We start from the raw sequence: 27358 nt of genomic DNA, 5'->3' as shown, positions 1-27358 counted from the left end.
AGCACAAAGCCCATGAAAGTAAAAGCATTTCAGAAAATAAGACAAAATGTTTGCAGGTAGCTTGTTTAATTCAGAAGGCTTTGGATTGAGAAGAATGTTACTCAAAGAGCTATCCTCAAGAACTTAAGGAACCACACTGGAGAAGCCTCATCCATCTGAAGCTTCACTCATCATTCATGAACGTGATTTAGATGAAGATATTCTGGACCTTGAGCCTGAGCCTGATGCTACAATAGATGATACTTTGGGGGGATCCTAGGAGGTAATGAGTCTATTTTGTATTTGAGAGAAATGTAAATAACTTTGCAAGAAGGTGGCCTCTAGTGGTTCTAAAACATGCCTGCAAACCATATGACACCCTTCCCATCAAAAGATGAAGTTCTTTGAACTCAAATGGCTTTTGTGACTTCTTTGATTAACAGAATGTGGCAAAAGTGATGTTACATAATTTTTGAAGCTTAGTTAGAAAAGATCACGTCATCAGTGCTGGTCTACTCACTCTGGAAGTGTCCATCTGCCATGTAAGAATCCAGTCTACCATGAAGCTGTCATGTGGAAAGTCTACTTGGAAGGGAAGGAAGGAGGAGAGGGGTGGGGGAGAAGGGAGGGGACAACAGCCCCAGCTGTCTGAACTTTCTACCAGTTGCCATATATATATATATATATATATATATATATATATATATATACAGTTCAAGAACTTTTTGTTATGATGCCAGAGCCAGCCTCTCACTCTAGCCTAATGAGAATCTTGTGCTCACTGAGCCCAGTCAACTCTCAGATTTATGAACACAATTAATGTCATCATTTTAAGCTTCATGATAGGTGGTTTGTTATATAAGAACTGGGATTGAATGAGACAGTATAGGCTGATGGAGAGAATGTGACACTTGGTACATACTGCAAGAAGTCAGTTCCTTCCTCTCTACTTTTGTGGAAATATTAGTACTTTAAGAGCTAGAAACAGAATCTAGATTCCTTTAATTTAATCTGTCTTTAGATACCACCCTAGACAAGAAAGTGACCATGTCCCTCAATGTGATCTCTGTAGAAAAATCTGCAATGTCTCCTGGTTTGGGTTAATGTCTCCAGACTTTATTTTTATTCAACTTTGTTTTTAATCCAAACTCTACTCAACTTAACATGGGTTCATTTAGCTCCTCTACATACCCAGGACTGTGTTGGATGGATCATGAGATAAATACACAGTGTCAATTCTTAAGGAATATTTGGGGATTATACTGCCATCCCAACAGTAGCCTTTCTTTAGTCCTTAGCCTGCCTATCTTCAGCCTTTATATAGCCATTGACAAGCCCCTTTTCACTACATGTATTTGCATGGGTGAATTCACTAAGAAACAAAAAGTGAAGCATTTATTGAGTTTTCTAAGTCCTAAACCTTGGGTTAAGGAGTTTGCATATATTATCTAATTTGAATGATCTTACCAACCCCATGAGTTAGATATTATTTTTACCCCATTTTATAGAAATCATAAGCTGGGCTCCAAAAGCCCAATTTTGGACATTAAACAAATGCCCAAGATCATGCAACTTTTAAAAGGCAAATTTGGGAGTCAAACCTGAGTCAAAGTGATTCCAACAACCTGCATCCCTGATAAGAAAGGTAGTCAATCTTTGAACCTCAGTTTGCTCACCTATATAATTGAAATAATAACAACAAAGCCTTCACAAAGTTTCTCCAAAGTCTGACATCTTAGTGTAGGCAGACAGACACAAGTTCAAATCTCAGACCTCCTACTTACCACCCCATCAAACTTAAGCACATTTCTTAACCCCCTTAAACTTCCATAGCTTCATTCAGGACACACATATAGCAGTTTGGTTTACCTCGGTGGTTACTGCAATGCATTAATGAGGAAATGGATGAGCACTTAGCACAGGATCTGGCTCATAGTCTATTTTAATAAATTACGGTGGTGGTAGCAATGTTATTGCTATTTCTGATAATGCTCCATCTGGTCTAACCACTTCTTTGTGAATTTATTCCTGGATTCTTTTATTCTTTGACTCATCACATATTAAGAATTTGTTCTCATCCAGATGTTGAGAACCAAATATCTTGTAATGCCTCCCCCTTTGCTAAAGGAAAGTAAAGCTGAGTCTCTGAGCTGGAGACTGGCAGGGGCGCTAATGAGGAGAGCGAGCGCTCTTGGATAACCACCTGCTCCTGCGCCTCACTCAAACCTGCCTCCCACTTCCCCCATGCCCTTCCATCCACCATGTCATTATATCTAGCAGAGAGGCTTCTTCCTAGGTCTCTCTCACTTATCCCCCATTTTTTTCAGCCACTTATTTCAGCACAATGGCACATCCTTTACCATGAATAGCTTCTCTACACAAGTTCACAAAGTCCTTTTTCCAGTACTTCACAAAAGTAAATTTCTTGATGGCTTGGGGAAAAAAAGCCAGTAACAGGAGAAAGTCCTTCCTCCAAAAGAGTAAGAAGGGTCCATTTTCTCTGGGCCATCTCCTAACAGTTTGGGAATTTTGGGGAGAGGCAGATGCAGGAAGAGGTAGATGAAGTACTTGCCAATAAATGAAGAAAATGGAGGGGGTTCTAGTATCTCCAAACTACGGGCTGAAATATCCTGGGAAAGAACCACTGGCTCACCTATCAAAAACTAAGTCCATCCTAGCAGTCTCTGATGTCTCCCATGCAATGAGTAGGAAGGAGCAGGCTAGCACCATAACGTTCAGAGAGCTGCACTTTGTGAAGATGTTCTGATCAATGAATTGGCCAGAGTACTACAAGTTTCTTGGCTGATTATTTTTGCTAAAAATACATATTTTTTAGATGCATCCATGACTTTGGGCCAGTTATTAACAACTAGAATCCTCTGTTTTCTCTTGAAAAGTGGAAATGGTATTCATTGCTCATATATTACTGCTTGAGAGGAGTAAATCTTGGGTATAGGGTTAATAATAGACAATAAGTGATCCATATATAGGATAGATGATGATAATAAAATTATTTTTCAGCAATCATGAAATGACTAATATGTGCAAGGCATGGACAGAGGCACTGCGGGAGATGCCAAGCCTCTGCCTTCCAGAAATATCCATTGTATTGGGGGTGGGGAGATAAACTAGAAAAATACCAAATAACAATAGAAAACATAACAAACTAAATAATTGGGTCAATCCTAGCATGGAGTCATATTTTAAGAAGCCTCAATGTGACAACCATAAATCACTGAAACTTAATGTTTCTTTTCCTTGAAGCCTATTTACATGTGCCAATTAACACTCCCATTCACAACCCTCAGCAAACCTTAAAATTCTCTCACTCTCAACCTCCCTCACTCATGCATGGCCACAGGACTTCAAAATCTCTCTCTCCTTTTCTTCATTCCAAAATCTTCTCAAAAATACAAATAAAAGCCATCTTTTTCTACATCAGCCATAAGCCCAAACAGGCTTTTATGTTATCCTTCCACCTCTGCCTTCTCTGGCTTAGTTATTTGTCAGTCACATCAACTTAAGTCTGTGGCCCTTTTCAAATGTTCTAACTCTCTTTACTCAGAGTCTACACTATAAAGAAAGACCTAGGAGCTGACACAGAAATCAACAGTTACACCTTCATAAAAATCAGCGATGGGGGAGGGACTGCAAACACTTATGAATGAAAATCATTTTCTTTATCCCTGTCCCAGCTATAGAGAGATGCTAGATATAATATACGCCTTAAGGGTACAAACAAGATGCTCTGTGCTGAGGCAGTTGCGTTGGTTTGGTTTGGAGATAGGATAAAAGATGGAAAGTTAACTATTTGTACCAGTCAAAAGAAGAGAGAATGAAGGGGACTCTACCTTAAGAAAGCCAAGGCTTCTGAGTTCCGAAGCAGAGTATATTTGGATTGATTAAAAGAATCTAAGAAGCTGAAGGCAAGTACAGACACTGCCCATTAATTGATGGCAAGACTCAGAATGGTAGGCATAGAACTGCCTGAGTATCTCAAGGGTGGTTTTAAGACTCTCCTAGATAACTTCTGGGACTACCACAGCCCAGACACATGATATGTCATTAGAATGAATGAGTTTAATTAACTATCCATTATGTTATTAATCTGTATTATATATGTGAAATAGTTGACACTAAGACGATTGGAAATTTAGAATATTTGGTGGTATGTTTTCTGTATGACACTGTCCAGCTCTGAGAATTTTTGTAAATGCTCCTTTCAGTTTGTGAGGACCTGTCAGGAAGCAGAAACTATCACATTCGTTGTTTCAACAAAGAGCATTTGGTATACAATCTTGTTAACTCAAGTATAGGGTTATAACTAGGTAACCAACAGTGTTAAAAGGAAAAGGACATTGAGGTTTCATGGAGAGAGCCAGTGAGGAAGCACTGCCACCCCTAGTGATGAGGGAACAAAGGGAAGAAGTTGGAATTACTACAATCTAGAAATAAAGAAGAGAGCTGAAACAGCCTCTTGAGAAAGGCACATCATGGGACAAGACCCAGACCTCTGAGGAGAGGCTTCTTGCCACCTGATGAGGTGTGTTTGAACTTCGGAGAATGATCACTTGGATCTGGGACCCAGACTTCTCCAGATGGGTCCTGGGAAGCTGGTACTGATGTCTAGGGGGCACACAGAAGTCAAAGTGAGAGGATGGAAAGGCAGATACCAAGAAGCTGATTCTATAAGTGCTGAAAAAGCTGCAAACAGGATTCAGCTATTGCCACAGGAAGAAACTGCCACTACTGGGACAAAGAAGCCCCTGTAGGGTGATGCTTTTAAGAACTACAGCAGGCAAATGGCAACTCAGAGAATCACTTCTCCTTTCGACAGATCTCAACATACAGGTATCCCTGTGACTGGCTCTACCCCTGCTCATTCTGTGGTTTGTTTACTTAAACCAATACATTTCACTTATCCTCACTTCAACCAAGCGAGTGTCACATGTAATCAGGATAATCCTAACTAAAAGAGGGAAGATCCCACCATTAACATTAATCTGAGGGGTAAGATCGATGGCATTTGGCTTGGGGGGGATCGGTAAGGCTCCACGGAAGAGATGGCATCTCAAACAGCACAGAGCTACCACAGGTGGAGATTGGAGGGAATGTTCTAGAAAGAAGAAATAGCATGGGCCAAAGTGTAGCTGTCAAGAACAGAACACATTTAGGGCATGGTGGCCAGTCAGGCCAGAGTCTAAGAAAGAAAACTGAGACATCAGTCCCACCGATGCATGGCCCCTGTTTTCTCTGAGTTCAGCTCTAATGTCATCTTCTCAAAGAGTCTTCCCTGACCACCGTATCTAATGTCCCCAGTCACTCACTGTCACACTTATTCTGTTAAAGGCATAGCAGTTGTGCCATGCACAACCATCCATTTGTGATTTCACTGTTTGTTGGCTGCATCCCCCACTGGAATGAGAGCACTCTGAGGAAAGCATCCATGCCCATTGTGTTCTCCTAAAGTCCCCAGTGCTCACAAAGACGTCTGTACAACCCAGGCTCTCAGCACATATCTGTGGCATGAGCAGTGGTAAGACCAACAAGAGAAGCTGGAGCCAGCTGTTGGAAGGGGCAGAATCTGGGCCTTATTCAGATGATAAGACAGAACTGGGCATAAATTGGGAGCCATGTTATTAGGACATTCATCTGCAATGAAGATGACAGGTTGTGGGCAGCCACACAGGGCAGGAAGAGCAGTTTAAGAGGCCACTGACAACATCCAAGCAATAGGTAATGTTTATTTGATTGAGGGAAGGATTTTGAGTGAGTTTCTGAACCTTCCCTCCAGGTGAAAGAAAAATGAAAAATGCCTTATAACCCTCCCTTCCTTGATCTCTCAGCACTGGCTGCTCTGTAAGACTTTCATCTTTGGATAATGTCTTGTAACCATATATGGATGTGTCTTACACGTGAATCCGTAACAGCTCTTCTCCCCTACATAATAGCTTTGAAAAGAGGACAGTGGTGATGGCTGCTTGATCAGAAAATGAAAGCAAAGTGGCTCTTAAAGCTCCAGCAACAGAGCCTGTATGTCACAGGCTGTCCCACTCCGGGCATCCCTGAGTCCCTGAGCCACATCAGGCCAGTCTTATCTCTTGCCACAAAACCTATTTCTTAGTCTAAACTATTTCCTCCTCACAGACTATGTTCATTCAGTTTTTTATTGGTTTATTGTGTTTTGCATGTTTAATATTTGATATAAATACTATACATGATATGTATTGTTTGGAACTTATTTTTCTCATAAACTTGGATTTTCATTTGATTAAGTTAAATTATGTAGTACTAGTCCATTCATTTTCTTTATGGTGTAGTTTTTCCCTTGAGTGTGTATACCACCAATTATTTAGCTATTATCTTGCTGAGGAACATTAAATTCTAATTATTTTGGGATTTTACATGCAATGCTACATTGGACATTCTTTCAAATGATTCCTTGTGCAAATACAAAATACTTTCTCTAAGAAATTTGTGTATATATGTGTATATACACACACAATTGTTTGTTCAAAGTATATAGTAAATATTTAACTTTACAAAATATACACTCTTACAATCAAAAGGGCTTTACCAATTCACACCCCCACCAGTAGACTAAAAGAGTTACCATTTTTCCCCATTCTTACCAACTACTTGGAATTTTGCAAAAATGATTATTACAGAATTACATTTCACTGTTGTTTTAGTTACATAATCCTATTAGTTGAGCATGCTTTCGTATCTTCACTGATTGTATTTCCTCTTTTTTGAATGGTATTTTCATTATGTTGTGCCCTTTTGTTAACTTGCCTTTTTCATACTGATTTGTAAGAATGCTTTGTACATTCTTACATAATTATTTGCCAGTTTTATTCACTCCTTATGGTATTCATTGTATTCCAAATCTCTGATTTGTGTTTGGATCAAAGTATTTTTTAACTTTGAAAAAAGTTAAGCATAATTTTTATGGTTTGTGATTTTTCTGTCTAAAGGAAAAAATTCTTTCCAAATTCTTTTTTTTAATTGAAGTATAACTTTCCAAATTCTTATATCATTTAGTCTCTTATATTGTCTTCTTAAAATTTTAAATGTTGATATTCATTTGCAGAACTTTAATGCATCTAGAATTTAATTTGAATTAACTTTTTTCTGCCTCCTCTCAGGAATTCTGCTCTCAAGTATCCTGCATCTATCCCTCCCTTGTCTAAGTCCTGATCTCCTACAAGACAATTTAGTTCCCACTTCCTTTTTGAGACCTCCCTTGACTGCTCCAGCCCTCACTGACCTGCTACTCCCTGGACTCCTAAGACATCAGTCATTGGGACTGGGCTTAACTATTTCTTAATCAGAGATGGTAAACCCATAGACCTGTAGTGCCAGGAAGGTAACCCAAACGGGTGAAAAGATATTGAAATAAGCCAAAGAAAGTATGGAGACGGGAACAATTCCCTAACAACATTTTCCATGTGGGAATGTGAGCCCAGAGTTGCTAATCATTTGAAATTATATAAATATAAATATCATTAGGAATCTGTATTTCTATTTTAAACATCTTTATTTTCATATGTTGTAAAGTGATTCAATTTATTTCAAAGCAATTCACTTAAAGTAAAATAAAATTTATCTATACTCAGAATTAATTTCTTTGGCCTTCAATCTGTCTTCTTTGATTTATCTTTGTCTAATCATTCTGTAGTTCCTAATCACTACTTGTCTCTTAAATAAAAACTGAAGCCATTCGAGTACAGAGATTCTCATTTGTAGCTACCACAGATCCAATCTCAGGAACAAGCTCATGATAACTGCTCAATAAGTATACAGATGCATGTTGGTTGGCAGAAGATCTTATAACCATCCCTTTGAACACACAGCTATTCCTACAGTCCAATAAAAAGGTGAGGTATAAAAGACAATTTCCAAATGTTGCTATGACCAAATGCCTTCTCACTCAGTTTTATTTCCACCCAGACAGAAGTTTACAGAAAATAGCAAATGAAAGAAACCTCCCCACAAAGTCCAGATTATCTCAATACACAACAGGCCAGGATGTAGTCAGTTCCAAATCTATCATAATGGCATCGAGCTGTGTGCTAGAGAGAGCAGTTGCACATATCTTGGTAGGTATGCCCCAATGTCTCCTAGGGGTAAACACTCGATTCTAAGTCTAGCTGAGGCATGCATATTGCTGTTTTATTTCATGAGCTGGGTCCCTACTATCTAGTTTTTCTCCCTTTATACCTGGTCAGGGTCTATACAGCTCACTGTAATGGTGAAATTGATGCTGAACTAGGAATTGGGTTTTTCCTGGGATATTCTTGAATAGGGTCCTTCATCTCTGAACCTCTTTTTTTTCCCATTTGTAAAGTAAGAATAATCATATCAATTCTAACCTCAAAGTATAATATGAAGGTAATAAATCTACCCATTTAATTGAGTAGCTCAGAAGATCAGATAAGATTGAGATCAAACCTATAAAGCTGTCTATAAATGTAGATAGAATAAAATGAGTTTGAAAGTGTAAAATCATTTGGGAGATGTTTGATGCCACTCAAATATTATTTATTAATTATCATTTTAGGGCTTCCTTAGTCTTCTATTAATATGTCTGTCGCTCCATACCAGGTGAGACAATTTAATAGAATTTTGTTACCCACTTTTGTTACCCAACTTACCTTTGAGGCTAAGTTGCCACCCTACCTTCTACAAGACCCATCTCAGTGAGGGATCTGAGAGCTTGCACTGAGTTGGGCCAAATCAAATTCATAGAAAGGCAGCAGATGATCCCCTTGATAGTTCAAGACCCTGCACAAAGCCAAGAAGTAGAAGCTTCCAAAGTCAATTCTATGCATGTTGGTTTATAACTTCCTGTCTGGTCCCTCTGTGTCTCTGTGTAGATGATTCTGTGTGTGAACCCTTGGATATCTTTTTTCTGTGGGCAAATCCGTGTGCTTAAAGCCTTATTATGTATATCTATGCTCATACGTCTGTGTGTTGTGTATATCTGTATACCTACATCTGCGTATACCTGCATGTGTATGTATGTAAGCATGTTAGTGTGTTTGTGTGTCTATGCACCTATGTTGTGAATGTATATGTTTATTCTGTGTACCTGTTCCAGGGCATCCTAGAATAAGAATGTGTGTCTAAAGGTATTTCTAGGGCGATGTGTATCTCCAAGCATATTGTGTGTCTATGTCAGTGAAACTATCCTTACGTGCCTGGTTTTTCTGTGTAACAGTGAAAAGAATTGAGAGACTTCTACCTGATCCAGCAATGCTCCTAAACTACTCTGTGCTGCTATCAAACAAATCCCTAGGAAAGCATGTTTCTCAGGACTTCGCTGTAAAGCAGAATGTTTTGGGTACTTTTACAATCATATTGTGATATTGTATGATATGAAAACCCTATTCCTACCAATTTTTAATTACTTATTCTTTTCTTGGATGGGGCCCAGACATCAGAAAACTTTTAACCTCCCCCATATTGATTTTAATCTAAAGTCAGATTTAAAAACCACCCTACCAGTGAGAAGGCTAAACGTCTTCATGGAAAGCTTGAATTGCTTCAGCTGTGTCTTTCCTCATATCACAGTGGGGTAGGAAACAGTATTTAAATCTCATGTAGAAAAGAACTGAGTGCTTCCTCTCCTGTTGAGCTGAGAGGTGCTCCACCAGACTGATGCCTGGGAAACAACTGACCCAGAGGATTGACCTATGAAAATAACTGAAGAGAAACGCCCTTCCTAGCCGGCCTTCTCTTTCATCCAGCACTCATTTGCCCTTATATATAGCTCTGTATCATTAAAGTGACAAAGTATTTTCTTAATTTACATATAAACTCTTCACATCCACTAGAGGCCTTTGGCAAACAAAAAGAGGATTTATTAGTATAATAAAACAAGTACTACATAAAAATTTAAATGCATGTTTTGGAGCATTCTTTACATAGTAATGAAAAGAGGAAGGGCAGTAAATGGAACAGAATTGATAGCCTTGAAGGATGAGGATTTAAGGATAGGAGAGAGATAGGAACTAAAAATTGGAAGGAAAAAAAATAAAACTGCAGATATTTAACCCTTGGAGGCAGGGATTCTTTTATCTTAAAAAATACTTTTTCACAAATCAAAATCCAGCTTTCCTCTAGGATTCAGCCCTGTTTACACGCTCAGCTTATATCCTTTCTCAGTGAACATTCCAGAATCCCTGCAAGAGAAGGACAGCCTGTCTGGCACCCAGCTAGCCCTTCTCCCATCTCTGACACCCACACTTCGGGAGATCCCCATGGTACTGAATATTTGGGTTCTGTTAGTCATGAATATGAAATCAGGTGAATAGACTCTTGATTAGGCAAGAGGGAAACCAGATTTATAAACATCTTTCAATTTCACCATTGCATTAAGCTGTGAGAATCCCAGTAAGCTGCTGAATAAATACTTGTGGAATAAAGGAATATATTACTGTTTAACAACCTGTCAGAACTGAAAGAACAACTCATAGGGCTTTCTTGACTGAAGCCAACACAAAGAATCAAAGGGAAGTTTTGTAACAGGAGCACAGTTATCACCATGGGAATATGTCTTGGATACAAAATATTCACAGAAAAGCATGAGAAAGATGTTATTTCTATGGACTGCCTCAATTTACATCACCATCTAATGAGACAGGTATATTGGTCATCCCAATTTCATTGATTAGAAAACCTAAGCCCAAGAGGTCAAATAGCATAACCAAGGCCTGATAATATGTAAGTGATAAGCCTGAATTCCAGTTCAGATCACAGGACTCCAGACCCTGTGTACTAAACCAACGTACCACCCATTCTTCATACACCAAGAACAAGATAACAGAGCAACTGACAGAGAAGTATAAATGGGGCTCACTTCAAATTCTCCCATATGATGCATCTCACTTTCATCTCATATCCTAAGCTACCCACGAATACACAAGATGCTTATTGACTCCATGAGCTGAAGTATGCCTTAATGAGAAAGATATGCAATTTACCTTGCTGGGGGATTTTTAAGACAAGAAAGACAAACATTTCATAGAACGTTGATCTAGCAAAAACTCTGGAGACTGTCCAGTCCTGATCTCTCCTGTAATATTGAGCAAACTGATTTTCAGTGATATAAGGTGATTAATTTGGCCACAGAGCTCATCAGTAATGAAGCCAGAATAAGTATTCAGGAATTCAGGAATCTTTCCTTATCTGTTTCTCTTTTTAGTACATCATGATGCTTTAGCTCTCTCTGGAATGTCCTGACAAAGCCTATTTGACATTACAAATATAAACTTATTGCCCTTATGCACCTTTTGCTGAATAAATTCTACTTTCAGAGCTACAAAAATTTATCAATAAAAAATCAAAATAATTTTGTCCCCCTTCCGCCATAGGAAAGAAGAACACCTCCTTCCTTTTTCTCTCACTTTATAACATATAACCTGTAAATGTTTACTAGTATTATTATGCACATACAATCACTAAAAAGAAACTGTGTTTAGCCTGCAGCACTACTTTGACTTTCAACTCAGAGTAACGGATATATGTGGAGATGGGGGCTAGTAAATGGTGGATGTCCATATCCTACAATGAAGTCAAATCTCTAAGAATTAGGAAGAAAATAAAACAAATCAAAAATAAATAATAATCTTTGATCATTTAAATAAGGTCATCACTGGAAGTTAGTATCACAAACCACTAACGTGATTCTGCTATCAAATGTATTCAACAGTTTTATATCTGACCCACAGTCTTGTTTTTTATACTCATACTCACAACCACCACCACATGTATTTCTACACATGGCTATCAGCAATAAAGAGAAACAGGCTGTGACTTACTTTTGGAAAACCAGCTTTGAGAAGCAGCACCACAGAATTTCCAGACACGGAAATGATGGAAAGCAAACACCCAGTTTTGGAGGAGGAGTTCATCAGGAGGATGTGACCACTGACTGACCCAGGAGCTGAACCTAGGCAACTGGAGGCTCTATGCTGGGAAAATACACTTCCCACAGTAAGAGCCATTTTCAAGGACACAGCCTTGAGAGCAATGTGTTGTTGAGATTATCTGGATAGTATATGTGATTAAACTCAAGTAAGGCCTCATATCTCAGTCTCATAGCTGCTCAGGACAAGCCTTGTATATAAGTTCCCTTGCTTATTAAATTTTCTACCTACCAATCTGGAGCGGCCTGTCTCTTTGGTCTCTTATTTCCCACTGTGTTTGAAGGTCAGTTACAGATTTTACCTGGGAAACTCCAGAGTTTGTGAACCAACACATTGGCAGTGATTTAAAAGTTCCTAAAAAGAAAGTAACTACTTACACTGGTAGAAGAATTCAGATGGACAATATTTATATGCTTTGACTACTTACCCCAGAATTGGACATTTATTCTAAATAAATGAATAGAATTTCAGTGTTTGCTATTATTCACTAATTTTCTATGAATATTTACAGAAAGAAAAGTTTCATAAGTTACAAAAAATAAACTTACATAAGTACGGATATTCTAGTAGAGACTTTTTAACTGCAGAGAACTTTGAAAGCCACTAGAACTGAAACTCAAAGAACCAAAGACATGAAATTTTTTGATTTGTTTATAATTTTGTATATTTATTAATCTATGGTGAACTTATTTTTAGGTTTAAGAATTTCCCTAAGGATATTTATATTTTCCAGATATTATATATTTGTTACTTCATGTAGAAGGAACTTTTTAAAATTAAAATAAAGAAGTTTACCAGATTAAAGGTGAGAAAAGGTAGCCAAGTACCAAATGAGATTATAGACTACTGAACAAGAATACGCAAAGGAAAAATAACATTATACAGAAATTAACAAATTTGCAGAAGCCAAATCTTGAAAAAAGAAACTATAATGTTACTATTCCGTGTTACCACACATCCACAAGTAGACATAAGCTTTTTTAAAAAAAAAAAAAATACATTAATCTCAATGAAAAGTATTAATTTAGTCCTCTTTATTTTCTGTATTATATATTTTTACTATTATGGTTATACATGTAAAATTCAATAAATGAAGAAATTCACTCTATTTTTGGCCATTATTTTTATTGCTAATTTTATGTAATGATTATTAATAAAATAATTTTGTCATATAGAAGAGGGAGATGCTAAAAATGATACACTCCTGATGTCAAAAACACTAGATGTATCCCTGGGTTGTAAGTAAAAGCGTAAATGAAATTTACCCATGTCTCTGCTTCTATCTTCCCAGCCTCCCAAACTCTTACAAAGCAGACATGGTCACTCCAAGTTCCTTCAAGGTATATTAAGTAGAAGAAGACAACCCTGTGCCAGGATGAGGGTTGGGAATATGAGTGTTAATTTTAGTAAGAGGTGGCAAGGGATGCATTAGCCACTATGCACAAAATGGCCATAAATTAAGAGATCTTAAATAGTCTGCAATTGCTTTTTAGCTTATCTCAGTTTCGCATTCCCTGAATCCTAAATTATACATCATTATGTAGTGATTCCCTAAGGACCTGGGGAAGCTGCAACCCAGTTCCTAACAACCCTCTTGCCAACAGGCTGCCCAGCTATTAGGAAAGACAGCAACAACAAAGAGAATAAAGGGCAAACCTCAATCAATTCAGTGGATATGCCCTCAAAGGCCCCGTGCAAGCTTGGTCTTTGCTACTAAAATTCTATTTGAAGTACAGGAGGATGCTTACAACTTAATCCAGCAGTAATTACAATTGTAAAGTGAATATTGGCTCTGGTTAATTAGCTATAGATGTATAGTGTATGCCATCATAGTAGTTTTTCTTTTGCCCATTTCTTGTTAGGGGGTAGGGTAATGACTTATTTCAAGCATCTGAGGGAATATGGGGGGAGAGGGGAATACTCCTAGAAAACACTCTCTGGTTTAACCAGTCTACGAAAAGAAAAACCAAGTGAAAACAAGCCAAATTTAGGCACTTATGAAGGCCATTCAGAGAGAACGATCCTTGCTCACTTAAAATGCTTTCAATCTGAGAAGCAGAAATTTGAAAAATGAATTAGAGAGAAGCTGTAACAATTAAGAACAAAAGACAAATATCGTATTAGTCAGGGTGTTTTGAACTGCATTAAACCTAAGGACATTCATTATTTACATAACAAGTCATTTGGAGGAAGGTGGTTCCAGAAACAACATAGTCAGAGCTCACAGTCTTCTATTCTTCTTGTTGGCTTTTTCCTACTGTCCCAACATGGCACATCACACAATGGCAAATCCACTCAAGGCAAGAAGGAGGGGGAAGAGTTGACATCTAAGAGTTCTTCCTTCATATCTGCCTGCCTGTCTTCTATCAGAAATTACAATATTTCCCAGAAAATTCCTAACAGATGTCTCCTCATTTCTCTGATTGTCTAGAATTGGGTTACTTAACAAGCTTAAACACAAGAGAAGCTTAGAAAATAAATCTAGAAAAGGTAACAGAATTAAAACCACATCCCCTATAAAAGCCATAGTCTGTTAGCAAATAATTTGGGGGAAAGAACAAAGAATGACTGTTGGGTAGTAAACTACCTTTACTTCATTTCAAGACTATCTGTGATGGAAGCACTGAAATGAAAATTGTCACCCTCCAACTATGATATTTGGGGCCCCATCTTATTTATCAATAGAAATATAACAATGAGAAAAAAATCCATCTAAACAAACTATTCCCAATGGGTTTTATAGAACAATCAGCCTGCAAGATGACCCAGAAAAAAATTCATTAGGGGATTCACATTACCATATTAAAGGCTTTGGTAATCCTGCAGCCATAACAAAAATTCTTAATCCAATGTTTCTCAAATGTATTTATTTATTTATAATTTATTTATAGAATCCATTGCTTTATGTAACACCCATGGAATTTATTCTAGGATTCATTCCTCTTCCCATTAGCACAAACTGTTGTAAAGTTTTTGGTTGGATACTGTTATTTCCCTGAGAGAGGTCATCTCATATTATTGATATCTCCACTTACTGTTCACTGTGATATCCATGTAATGTCTTTTCTTTCTCTTTGAACAAAGTATAAATCAGGAATGAGTAAGAAATCATACAACTCTCATTTAACAAAATGTGACAGAAATATATGAGTATAACCCCACAAAGGCAAAGCAGAATATCAAGCTACTGACCTTGAGAATTATAATATGGAACAAGGGAATGCTGTTTAATGAAAAATAAATACTATTTGCCAAGACTTAAATGGATTATATAAGTGGAGATACTCAATTCCTCTGTAAATTTCAGTGAATAATTTCATGTGCTTTTACTCTTACAGAATAGGTACCCCAAATACCTCTTCTGCAAATAGTTTTCAAGATGAGTAAAATCATAGAGGTAGACAAGCTCGATAATTGCAGTCTCTCTCATCTTATACCCTTTCCCACCCTCCCGAACGATCACTATTCACCATTCAACAGTTGTCAATCCCAAGGTGAATCCAAGTCTTGAAAGAATGGATAGGCTCAAATGTTCTGTTAGGTTTGAGTAATATTAATTCCAGCCTTCAGGACTGCAGGCTGATGGACAACACCAAATATGTTCTCACCTGAATATAGTAACTTCATTTTCCAAAGGAGATTTCTTATTACAACTAGGCTAGCAAATAAGAACTCTAGGGCTTGGATGTTATGAATGTAAACAGGCACACACGTGCATGTACACACACACACACACACACACACACACCTGGTTCCTCCAGAGACTTTAGTCCCTGGAACTAGAGCTTAATTCTGATTAATCTAGTGATTAATCAGAAACACTTCTCTTTCCTCCTTTATCTTCCAAGGTTGTCTTCCTCAGACTGACATTGAGCTCTGTGGGTCCACTGGAGAAACTCACATGGCTGGAGCCCCTAGAGTCTGAGAGGCCTAGTACACACTTGGCAGAAGGGAAAAAATGGTGAAGATCAGAAACCAGTCTCAGTGTCAAGTGGATGAAACTTTCTGATCAACACTCCCTTCCCCAGAGCATCCACGAGTCAAACCCGTTGGTCCATAGATCAGCAAACACAGCATTTGACTATCTACCCTGACTTTAATTCCCCTTGTGTTACCTGTTCACAAAGAACTCCCTGAGCCAAAGTAAAGTCATCTAGGATCCCACAGCCCTGGGCTCTGAGAAGATAAGTGGCTAATCCAAAGAAATCCAGCCATTAAGGTTTAGATATGGGACTTGATCACAGATACGGCTCAAAAGATCATGTATTCTCTTAATTGCTTCAAAGAACAATAAGACTTGGCAATGGCCATAAGAGGTAGAATTGGGATTCTAAACCAGGCAGCCTGAGTTTAGTGCCCTCATCAGTATGGTCCCCAGAGAGCCCACTGGAGTTGTCATCAGACTGACTGGTGAAATCACACCCACTCAGACAACTTCCCATCTTCAGACTTGTCACTGATATGTTGTTGAGGAGAAGGCAGGAGCACTAAGGAGGTGAAGGGGAGAATCAGTACAATCAGTACAATCAAGTTAGTGTCTCCATCAAAAGGAAGGCTTAACTGGCAGTGACAACCCATATTTTGTGCTTGCCTTCTGTAGGAATTACTAAAAGGTTAAATTCAAATTCCAGTCAAATGTAAGTGTCAACAGATTTAGCACACTGAAAAGCAATAGCTTGTCTTCACTGTGCTGTGTTCACAGGACAAAAACATCAAGAAAGAGCTTCTCTTGCTTTTGATCCTGGAAAACTACAGATTCAAATTATTGCCAATTATTTTCTGGCAATCAGAAATAGCTCCAGATAAAAGACAGCTCCTCTCCATCATGAATGTACTGGGAAATAACCCAGGATCAGATCATATTTTAAGTCACTGCTATAGGGTCTACTTTCATATGCTTGTAGTTTCTAGTTTCCATGTCTGTGATTAAAAACAGCTATAGGCAGGATTTCGAAAGATTCCTGAGAAATGTCATCAGGGCTTTGGTACTGCCCATTGCCAATTTAGCCATGTCATAATTTACTGACCTGGCGATGAATCCTTTGAAAATTTTACAATCCCTCCTCATCACCCAGCATCACCTCATTTCATCCTTACAAACCTCATAACTATCAGTGCATCTAGTAATTTGCCTTTATAGTGAATAAAGAGCTCCAAATTAATTTATTTTGACATTATGGATAAAATATATCTTCCTAAGGCTATATTATAGACTCTTTAATCCTTAGTTTCACAATTTTCTGGGTTTTTGTTGTTGTTGTTGTTGTTGTTGTTGTTCAAATTCATAAACTACCAAAGACATTTGCCATTTGGGCAGTGTAAGGGCAACACCTACTTGCAAGAAAAGAAAAAATAAACTTTCTGTATTTTCCAACTCTATAATGTAAAGGAATGAGGCTCAAAATTATAAAGCTGATCAACTTTCTCTCAGGTCCCTCTGTCTTCATCTTTTCATCTCTATGATGTTCCAAGGCCCTCAATTTGCTCCTTTTCCCAACATATCACCATAATGCAGAATAATCAGTTATGATCAATTGTCCTTTAATTACAAAATTATGGGCCCAGATTGTTTCAAAGTTCATGCCAAAGTCTACCATGAAATACTAAGCTGAGGTATGTGACGTCTTAAGAAGGGAGGAAGGAAACAAAAGAGAGGGGAAAAAAGAAGTACAGGAGGGAGGGAGGAAGAGAGAAGGGGAAGGAGGAGAGAAGACAATTGAAAAATTGGCAGTTCCTAGAAGTCATTATGGAATGGGTTCTTAAAATACATACAGACTCAATTTTCCTTGCCATCTAAGATCGCTGAACTGCACGAGGGAGAGGAAGTTCAGGAAGGGAAACACTGTATGTAGCTATAGATATAACCATATTTATACACACCATACATACAAATACCCAGACATATGCACCATCTTTTAAAAAACTATATTGGTGCTGTCCTGGTTTTTCAAAAATGGGAAAAAAAGATTCCATTCCACTGAGTCTGATGTGACTCAAAAGAGATATGTTTGCTTTGGACAAATATTAGTGACAAGACAAGGACTCTGTTGGACGGATTCACACTTGATTAAAACTTGTATCAATGTGGCAACCTTGAAAGCTGTTTCTGCAGCTTTGCTTTCTTGACTTTACTATGTCTGGTACAACACTTTTTCAGCAATTCAAAAACATAAAAAGCTTTTTAGCACACTGAGATAATTTAAGAACTAAGCTAAATAGTTATTACATTAGGGACAGAAAGATTCAAAACAAAATACTTCAAGAAAGAGTTCGGCAACAGGTACACAAAATAAAGTCCTATAAAACCATGTACCCCTTTTGATCAGGTGATTCAAATTATTCATTTCATCCTAAGAAAAATATCAGGCAAGAATAAAAAATATAGTAGTAAAATTTCTCACTACTCTTTACCTAAAATAGGGAATGACAGAACCTGCATACCTAAGACCACGATATTACTTTTGGCCTAACAAATTAATGAAATATGCTTTTGTGATTCCATAAAATGGGCATGATATTTGGATAAGTGGTGGGGGGTGAGGGAAGAAGATACAAAATAGTATGAATTGATACCATTTTTTGTTAAAAAATGCACTGACTAGGCACAATCACACAGCTCAGGATCTCACCAACACTTTTAGGTTGAACCTAATTAACTTAGCTGTGGGAATTATCTTTGACCTTGACAAGGAGAAGGTGGAGGGTGTTCTGTTGGCAAAGATACCTAATGTTCACGAAGCAGCATCTTCAGCAAGAGAAAAAGGAACTCTTGCTGGGACTGGACAGCAAGAGCAGGAAACAAAGTGAGCAAAGGTCTGGGAGAAAATATAGAACATAAATATGCATGGAACCCAGTGAAAAATTACCAGAACCAGGAACCTAAGAGACTCAAGGGTGAATAATACCGGTTTCCACCGACACAGTGAGACCCATTCATAACAGAACCCAGCCTGGTTGGCCTTTTCTCTCTCCCTTCAGCCCTATTTACTGGGGAGGAAACAGAAAAAGAGAATGAGACACTCGTGTTGCCTTAAGGGTGCTTTAAAATCATGGGTGGAGGTGGTAAGTGAGATAGGGAGAGTCAAGAGATATTCACTTGAAATAAAAATAAATATATTAAATACAAATATAAGGGATGATGTCCATATTTTAAGTTTGTATGGCACTTTTTGATCAAACGTCAAATGGAATATTGTCTCACTTTAATGGGTTCTGTGGAGCAAAACATGATCATGCCCACTCTAGATATGAGAGACGTCACTTGGTGTATTAACCCCAGTGATAAAAACAATGGTGATCTCTCACAGCATAAGGAGAAACACTTCCCTGAGAGCTGGCCTCAAGAGCCTATTATGGAGGTCACATAATTTGGAGAGTTCAGATACGTTGAGCTAGAATGCAAATTCCACGAGGGTAAGGACTGTCACTGTCTTGTGCATTACTGAACCCCAAGCAGCAAAACAATAGATACTCAATGAATTACCAATAAAGGAATACATGAAATAATGAATGAATGAGATGCAGCTAACTGTGGCTATCAGGCAGGTGTGGACTCCTACAGACTAGGGCCCAGCTAGCACTCTGACCAGGAAGATACTGAGCAGGGTTTGGCCCTCTGGAAGACTTCAGGCCCTGTAGTTTGGTCTCCCCCGGACAGAGGGGATGGTTGGTGGGTAGGGCATTCATCTTTTTCCACAAGCAAATGTTTATCTGACACCCACTGTGAAGCAGATGCTGGCCTGAATGTTTGACTTTCCTGGCCAGGTTGAGGCCCTCTCATAGTTTCCCAGAAACTTAGTAAGTGCCCTGTTGCCTGCAACAGCCCCCTTTCCACTCAGGCCTCCAGCCAGGAAAGGGTGCATGAATCAGGCTGCCCCATCAGAACCTCAAGAATCCATCCAATTCCCTGCATTGATGAGTTGACACATCCACCTTACCTTTCTCTCCATCTGCACACAGGGGCCTGGAAATGGGATCCATCTCTGGCAGGAAGCAGAGATGGAGTCATAGATCTTTCCCCACAAAGGCCAGAAGAAAAGTCAAAGGAACATGAGGAGTTAGAAGCAAATGATCTCACAGTTTCAAGCCACTCCTCCAGAAACAGAGACCAGAGAGGGTAATGGGCCCCAGCCAGTAAACAGCTCCTGCCCGCATCCTAGCAATATCTTCCCCTTCCCCTCCCAAATGAAGACTGCAGTGATAGAACAGTCGTGGGAGCACGGGCCGTTTCCAAGGCAGCCCTTGCCTCCCTAGGAGCAGAAAACTCCTTGCTTAAAATGCTTGCTGGGGGACTGGAAGCAGCCTTGCTCTCCACGGCGTGATGGACCCCATGCTGCTCCCTCAGAGCTGGAGAAGCATTAAACACAAAGAAAATGGGATCTTTAAAAGGCTTCCTTGTCAACTGTTATTTTACCATTTATTTCTAAATACAGTTTAACCACTCCATGCTAACCGCTGCAATCAAAGCAGATAAAATGCCTGCACCTGTCACCAGGAAGGATGGCTGTGGGAGGGAGCGGGAAACACGTGGCCACTTTCCCTTTGCATGGCCCCAGGAGTTTAGATGATGGTTATGAGGTGTCAAGAAAAAGGTAATGTTTCTAGAGCTAAACTGGGACATCAAGACAAGAGAGGATGGAGACTGGACAGAGTTGAAGGGGGAAAGGAAATGTACTTCTGATTTTAGGGGTAATGAAGATAGTGAACAATTGTTCCAATATGAAACCTTACCAAACCTTAATACCAAAATCAGAGAATAAAATACAAATTATAATATAAATACTTAGGATTGTATACATTGTTTAAAATTTCTCCCCATGAATTCCATAGTTGTAATTTCATATCATTCTCATAACTACTCAGAGAGATGGAACAGTTTTCATGATTTTCCTTGGAAAAGACAGTACACACAGAGATCCACTGTGACCTGCTGAGGTCACATCTCAGAGATAGAGTGGCAGTCCTGGGGATAACACCTACATCTCTGCCTCCCAGACCCGCGTGTGCTTTTGCACCAAGGCAGAGTGTGGCAAGGGATAGCCCTGCGGCAGATCTGATGGGTAACCTCTATTTGTAAATAAAGCTTCATTGAAACACAGGCACATCTCGTCTATAGCTGCTTCTGAGCCAGAACAGCCAAGTTGAATAATTGTGACAGAGACTATCTGGCCCACAGAGCCTAAAATATTTACTAACTGGCACTTTACAGAAAAGTGTGTTTCCTCCTGCCCCACCCCGCACCCCGTAGGGTCATCACATGGCCCTGTTAATCCAGAGGTCCACCTCTGATAAGGCCTCAAGGGGAGATTCGAGACAGAACAGTTGCTGTTACAACAATTTTAAAATCTGTCATGACTTCCAGATGTCCTCTGGGGAGTGACTCATTTGTAACTTGTCTTTAAGTTTCTTTAGTCTCAGCTCACGAAATGACCCAAGCACTCACTCTATCCAAGGACAGTTTGTACTACGTACTTGCATTTCATTTCTCCAGTGAAGAATTATGACTCAAAAAGCATAACTGTTTAAACCATGCACATGATTAATGATTTCACACATCTGAATCCAGTTCCTCCCACACCCAGTCCACACAACAATCCTCCCCGCCTGGTTATTAGTTCATCCATTTTCCCATCCACCATGCATCCCCATGACCTAGTGACTGGTGTTTCACTCAGGACAATTTTATTCTTTTTTGCAAGATGTGAGACTTCCTGGTCCAACTGTATAGGGGATACATCACATCATTTACCCACAGATTCAAATAGTTTATTTTCAGGGACCCCAGGTACTCTTCCTTAAGGGGAGTGGGGGGAGGGAGGTGGGAATCAAGGGAAGCTAAAGTAGGAAGTAGAAAGGGAAAGAATAAAAACACAGAAAGTGGGGGCGGAATTTTCTTCTGAGTCATGTTCTGTGATGCTTCCATTTGTTTCCCCACCAGACTGAGAGATTTATGAAAGAGGAGGCCATACCTGCTTTGCTTAATATCAGTTACTTAATAAACACATGTTAAAAATGAATAAAGCCAGATTCAAACCTTGCCCAGGATTGAGAAGGATACATTTTGCCTCCAATGCAGTTTTATGAGCAATTACGACCAGTAACACTTTTTTCTTGAAAAGGAACTCAGGCTGGAATTTAAAACCTGAGTCCGGGTTGCAGGCACTCTCAGCAGAGGAGAGACCCTGGGCACAGGGGGAGGAAAGGAACACAGAAAAAACAAAACCAAAAAACCACCATTTCCAACCCTATCTTGAGGCAATGAATATTTCTTTTTCAAATAAATTATCATTTACAGGCACCAGCCTTTCTCAAAACCAAAAGTCCAGATACAAAGTCAGTTCTCTTAAATTTAAATTGAATTCCCTTCCTTTGCATTTCCTTCAGAGGTTTTGTTTATTTTTAAAGCACAAGCAAAGTTTTTAAAGAATAAGGCCACACCAGGTCACACTTGCATGCAATGTTAAGTTTGGTGAGACTAAACAGTAAAACTCAATATTTCCTCTTACCTTATATCCAGGGTGCAGTGAAGGGTCCACGTTTTGCTTCCTTGGGATCTTCCATGAGACGCCTCGGCAGTCAAGCAGGCAACCAAACATGAAATCCACGAAGCAGGAAAACAGGCGATGCTATCACTCAAGTCACGTGGTCAGTTGAGCTGCTGGAGCAGTCTGAGCACCAGGTGCCACAGGGATGAGACTAAATGAACATGAACCATCAGAGAGCGCCGGCCTGCCACAAATTAACCTGCAGACTGGCCCAGAGTAAACCTTTGCATTGGGCCATTACCTGCCTTTTCTGGGATCAAGTCTAAGTTCACTGTACTTACTAGGATTCCTAATTATCAAAACTAGCTTCAAGCCAAAGCAAATTAGGTCTGTGTCCCATAATTTTAGGGGCACTTCTACTTAGGGCTCGTATGTATATATAGGAGAAAAGATAACCATGCTGGATGCTGGAAGCTAACCTAACCTAAATATTCATCAGTAGGTTGTAGACAAGAACAGTAACCCATGTACATCCAGCAGTATTTTTTTTTTAAGGAAACTATTTTTTCAATAGTTTCCAAGTCTGGCTGCCCATCTGGGGACTTTTAACCCTCCCTGACTGATTGAATCAGAATATCCTCAGGTGCTGAGTTGTTTTCAACGCTCCTCAAATGCTTTTAACGTGCCTCCTAGGTTGAGAAATAGGATGCTATATATACTAACTTGATTTAAAAAGTGAGTTATTATTGAAGAAAAAGCGCAAGTTCAGAACAATATGAACGGTATGATTACAACCAGCTTAACTGTGAGTGTATTTTTTAACAAGCACAGAAAAAACTGAAATATGGCAAAATGTTTCAAAGGTGGGTTCTTGAGTACACTAGTGCCCATTATGTTACTTTAGAATACATTACATATGATAGGATTATTTCATTGTTTAGAAGAAAATAATATAAAGCTAATAAAAACACTCTAAATTTAATCCTGATACTTCTTGGAAGGGGAATAATGTTTACTTTTTATACTTCAGTATATTCCTTTTTATGATTTTAATTTAACAAAACATTTTCCCTTCTCTCCCTCCCTCCCTCCCTGTCTCTCTCTCCATCTTTAGCTTTCTCTATCTCTCCATCTCTATCTTTCTCTCTCTCTCCATCTCTATCTCTCAAGCTAAGGTCCACTTGAGAACAGATAATCTGTGAACATCGTCTACCCTCTAGGCAAAAGGGAGATATTGGATCCTCCTCAGTGCCTTCTGGCTGCCTTGGACTGACAACTTCTAAGTGCGTTTTCACTCTGTTGAGCCTGCTCTGAATGTTGCTGTGACAGCATCTCCCATAGTTAGGGAGCTAAGAAGGGAAGGGCAACAGAGAGAAGGGGGCTCAGAGTGCATTTTCTTAGGGACAGTCCCTCTCACAGCCTAGTAAAAAGCTCCCAATATAGGGACCACCTTCACACTTGCACTTAACCCTCTCAGTGTTTAGCTTTATAATTTTTCATGCTGCTGGCATTAAAGAACTGCAGGGAATTCTATAACTCAGGTAGTGGGAGAAAGAGAAGGGGAGAACTGAGCCTAAGAAAAGACAAGAACGATATCTCAAAAATTTGTTAAGCTACTTGAAGGGGATAAAATGAAGTTGGGCATAAATAAAAGTGTGCATATAAAGTAAGCAAAAAAAATTTGATTGAAAACCTTTTTACTCACAATTGGGGTCTACTGGTACCCTGAGCCAATGCTGGCAATAATGTAATCTGACCCAATCTTTTTCAGCAGCAATCTAACATGTAACAAGGGCCTTGCCAGTCAAATCCCTTTGATTAAATCAATGGTATTAATAGTGACATTATTGATAAAAGGCAAGATCCAAGCAGGTGAGATCATTTTTTAACTATCTGATCAATAGTGATCCATGGTATTTTCCTAGACTTGGTCTTTGTAAGTATCAGGGAGGAGAGCAGAGAGGAAATGGATACAGTTGGAAGCCTGATTCATGGTCAACAGCCAGCATAAGTTTAGGACTTTCTTTCTGATTCTACTCATCAGGACCTTGGGGTCCTGTCAGCTTTCCCTTTAATTAGGCTGCTGGAAGCACAATAACAGTGTATTTGTTGACTCTTTGGAACCCAAATAGGATGATGCCTTAGAAAGAAAGTTGGACTTGGCTAGTTTCACCAAACTTAGAAATTAGACCTTGGCTCTGTGCTGGGCTAAGAGAGCGACTGAGAGTTAGATCCCTGGGATCTGCATTTTAACAAACCCTTCAAAATTAAAGCTAAAACAATCACAGGTTATGATTCTCTCTAACCCTTTCCTGATCTGACAATTGATACCTACCTTTTAAGATAAAAAATACGGCTCTATAATGATCTTTTGTTATGTTTATGTAACAGCCCATTGAACATGGCTGGCTCCTTGTCATAATTCATGTTTCAGCTAAAATATTCCCTCCTTAGAAAGTATTTCCTCATCCACCCAACTTAATGTCTCTTCTTCTGTCACTCCTTATCACATCCCCCTATTTATTAAATTTACTTGATTTATCATCATCCAAAATTAATTATTCATTTCATGTATTTATGGTTTTATTTCCTCTCCTTGTCTATCTAATTTATTGCATTAAACAATGTTAATATTTGTGGAATGAATGAGAGAGTGAATTAGTGAATGTGTCAAGTACTTTTTATACTTGATGAATAATTGCAAATCCTTCTGCTCTGAGAAGTAACATGGCTTGCTCAAGACTATTGTTTTATCTAATGGTCACATGAATAATAAGACTGAACTTATTCTCTTTAACCCCAAAGTCCATGCTTTTTCACTACACCCACTAACTCTAAGGACTGACATCTCTATATTCGCCTCATGCATCTCCATCTCCTGGCTAGCCCAACATGCACAATAGAGGCTGTCGTTAACATCTGTACATCTGTAACAGCTGTGTTCCTATTAAACCTTCTGTGTTTCTCCCTTTCCATAAAATATGGGGAAAGACCTAGGAACTGGGTCATCTGTTCTTGCCACCTCTGCCGACACAACCCTTGGCATACTGAGTATGTTCAAAAAGTGCTCAATGAACTCAGTTACAGTCATGATGATGGCCAACACAGTATAGCATCTTACCACATATCAGATGTGTCATGTGCAGTATCTTCCTTGATTAATGCAATAGCCTTATACAGATAATGAAACAGAGACTCAGAATGTCCTTCCCAACACAGGGTGATAGAAGTTCGGCTGGAACTCAAGTTTCTCTTTTATTTTCCTTCAAGGGTTTCTTAACCTCCAAGCCTCTTGTTTAGCATTTCTACTTGGTGAGCTGCAATTCAGTCTTCTAGACTCAACAAAAACTTCATCTCTGTAACCCGAAGAGAGTTTATAGAAGATATCTTCATAAAACCTGGAAACAACCAAGATACCCTTGAACAGGGTAATAAACACACTTGTAGTGCATCCAAACAATATTATGGAATAATACTCAGCAATAAAAAAGGAATGGTCTATTAATTCATACAGAAACATAGATGGACCTTGAAAGCACTTTGCTAAGTAAAAGAAGTCAGACCCAGAAGGCTATATGTTGCATGACTGCATTTATGTGACTTTAAAGAACACATAAAACTATGATCAGTGGATGCTAAGTATTGAGAGAAGGAGGAAGAGCTGAATTTTAGGATGAATTTCTCTGAATTTCCCAGAGGAAATTTTAGGATGATGAAACTCTTCTTTACAGTGCTGGGTGGTGGATACATGACTATGCATTTATCAAAACTCATGTAACAGTATATATCACGAGGAATACAAATTAATAGAAAAATCAACCATCATGTTGGGAAATCTCAGAAAGGGAAGCAAACTGTGATTAATTAAATTAGTTGTACTACAAATGTAGGATGTGAAATCTGGTGAAAGTTACAGAAACTATCTCCAACTTCATTGCAACTCTTCTGTGAATCTAAAATTATTTCAACATAAGAACCTGAAAAACAAATGAATCTTCCTGTATAGAACTTTTACATCCTATTTTTCTTACCTATACCTTACCTAACCTATACCTCAGAATAGATACCATTCTTTCATATTAAACATTACATAGTAAGTTCCACTTTCTCATATATACTTTTGAGAATCTTTCCCATCCAAAGTAAAGAGAAACATGCTTCTCAAAGGTGGCCATTAATCTTGTTCTTGTTAACTGAAGTTTCTGATTTGACAAAGATGTGCTCTCTTCTCCTCAGTCTTTCCAAGATACTTATTTCAAGATACAAACAAATATAGACATCAAAGGGGTGTTTTCCAAGTTGGACAATATGAAAAGGCAGAAAAAATTCAACCCCAAAGTTCTTTGAATCTTGGCTTAACAAATCTTACATGTTTCAAGAATTTAAACTTTCTGCTTAAATATAGAACTCTGATTAATTACATAAAGCAGCAGGGAGGTTATTCAATTAGTATAAAAAGATTCAAGTTCAAATTGGAGGATTAATTTTCAGGGTTATGACATGAAAAATATGGTGATTAAGTTAGGAAGTAAAGGCAAAGGTCTCTCAAATCTGAATGGAAATAGTATCTGATTCAATTGTTTGATTAAACCAATCCTGGGAATGATGTAGAATCATAACCTCTGACATAAAGGTTGAATTGTAGGGTAAGCCCTGTGGATGACATCATACTAAATGCTTTTACCATGATCTGCCTTAATATAATGTATACTGATGTAACAGATAAATAAAAATGAGATTATTACTTTAAAATGTGTACAGCTTAAAACCTAAAAAGATGAGCACAGCTAACTAGAGTAGCACTTTTCTGAAAAGGCTTGTGGCAATTACATTACACCTGTAAACACATGTAAAGGTACCAGGCTGGATAATCTGCATTTTCTGGAAAATAAACTGGAAATACATTTGTCTTCTTGTTTAGAAGCTTCCTGGACACTTGGATTTTGAAGGAGATGGGAAAGA

General features: G+C 38.6%; 1 long non-coding RNA gene across 1 annotated transcript; it reads right to left on the bottom strand.

Moving 5' to 3' along the window:
- Nucleotides 1-3715: 3715 nt before the first annotated feature.
- LOC116667019 lies at nucleotides 3716-25887 on the bottom strand. Its single transcript, XR_004323796.1, has 3 exons — nucleotides 25822-25887; nucleotides 5829-5831; nucleotides 3716-3727 (listed from the first exon to the last, which is right to left on the bottom strand). It is a non-coding gene; the product is annotated as an uncharacterized LOC116667019 (long non-coding RNA).
- Nucleotides 25888-27358: the final 1471 nt, after the last annotated feature.

Source organism: Camelus ferus, chromosome 11 (genome assembly GCF_009834535.1).
Source record: "Camelus ferus isolate YT-003-E chromosome 11, BCGSAC_Cfer_1.0, whole genome shotgun sequence".
Classification (NCBI taxonomy): domain Eukaryota; kingdom Metazoa; phylum Chordata; class Mammalia; order Artiodactyla; family Camelidae; genus Camelus; species Camelus ferus.
The sequence above is the reverse complement of the archived record's forward strand: the minus strand, read 5'-3'. Positions and strand labels throughout refer to the sequence as shown.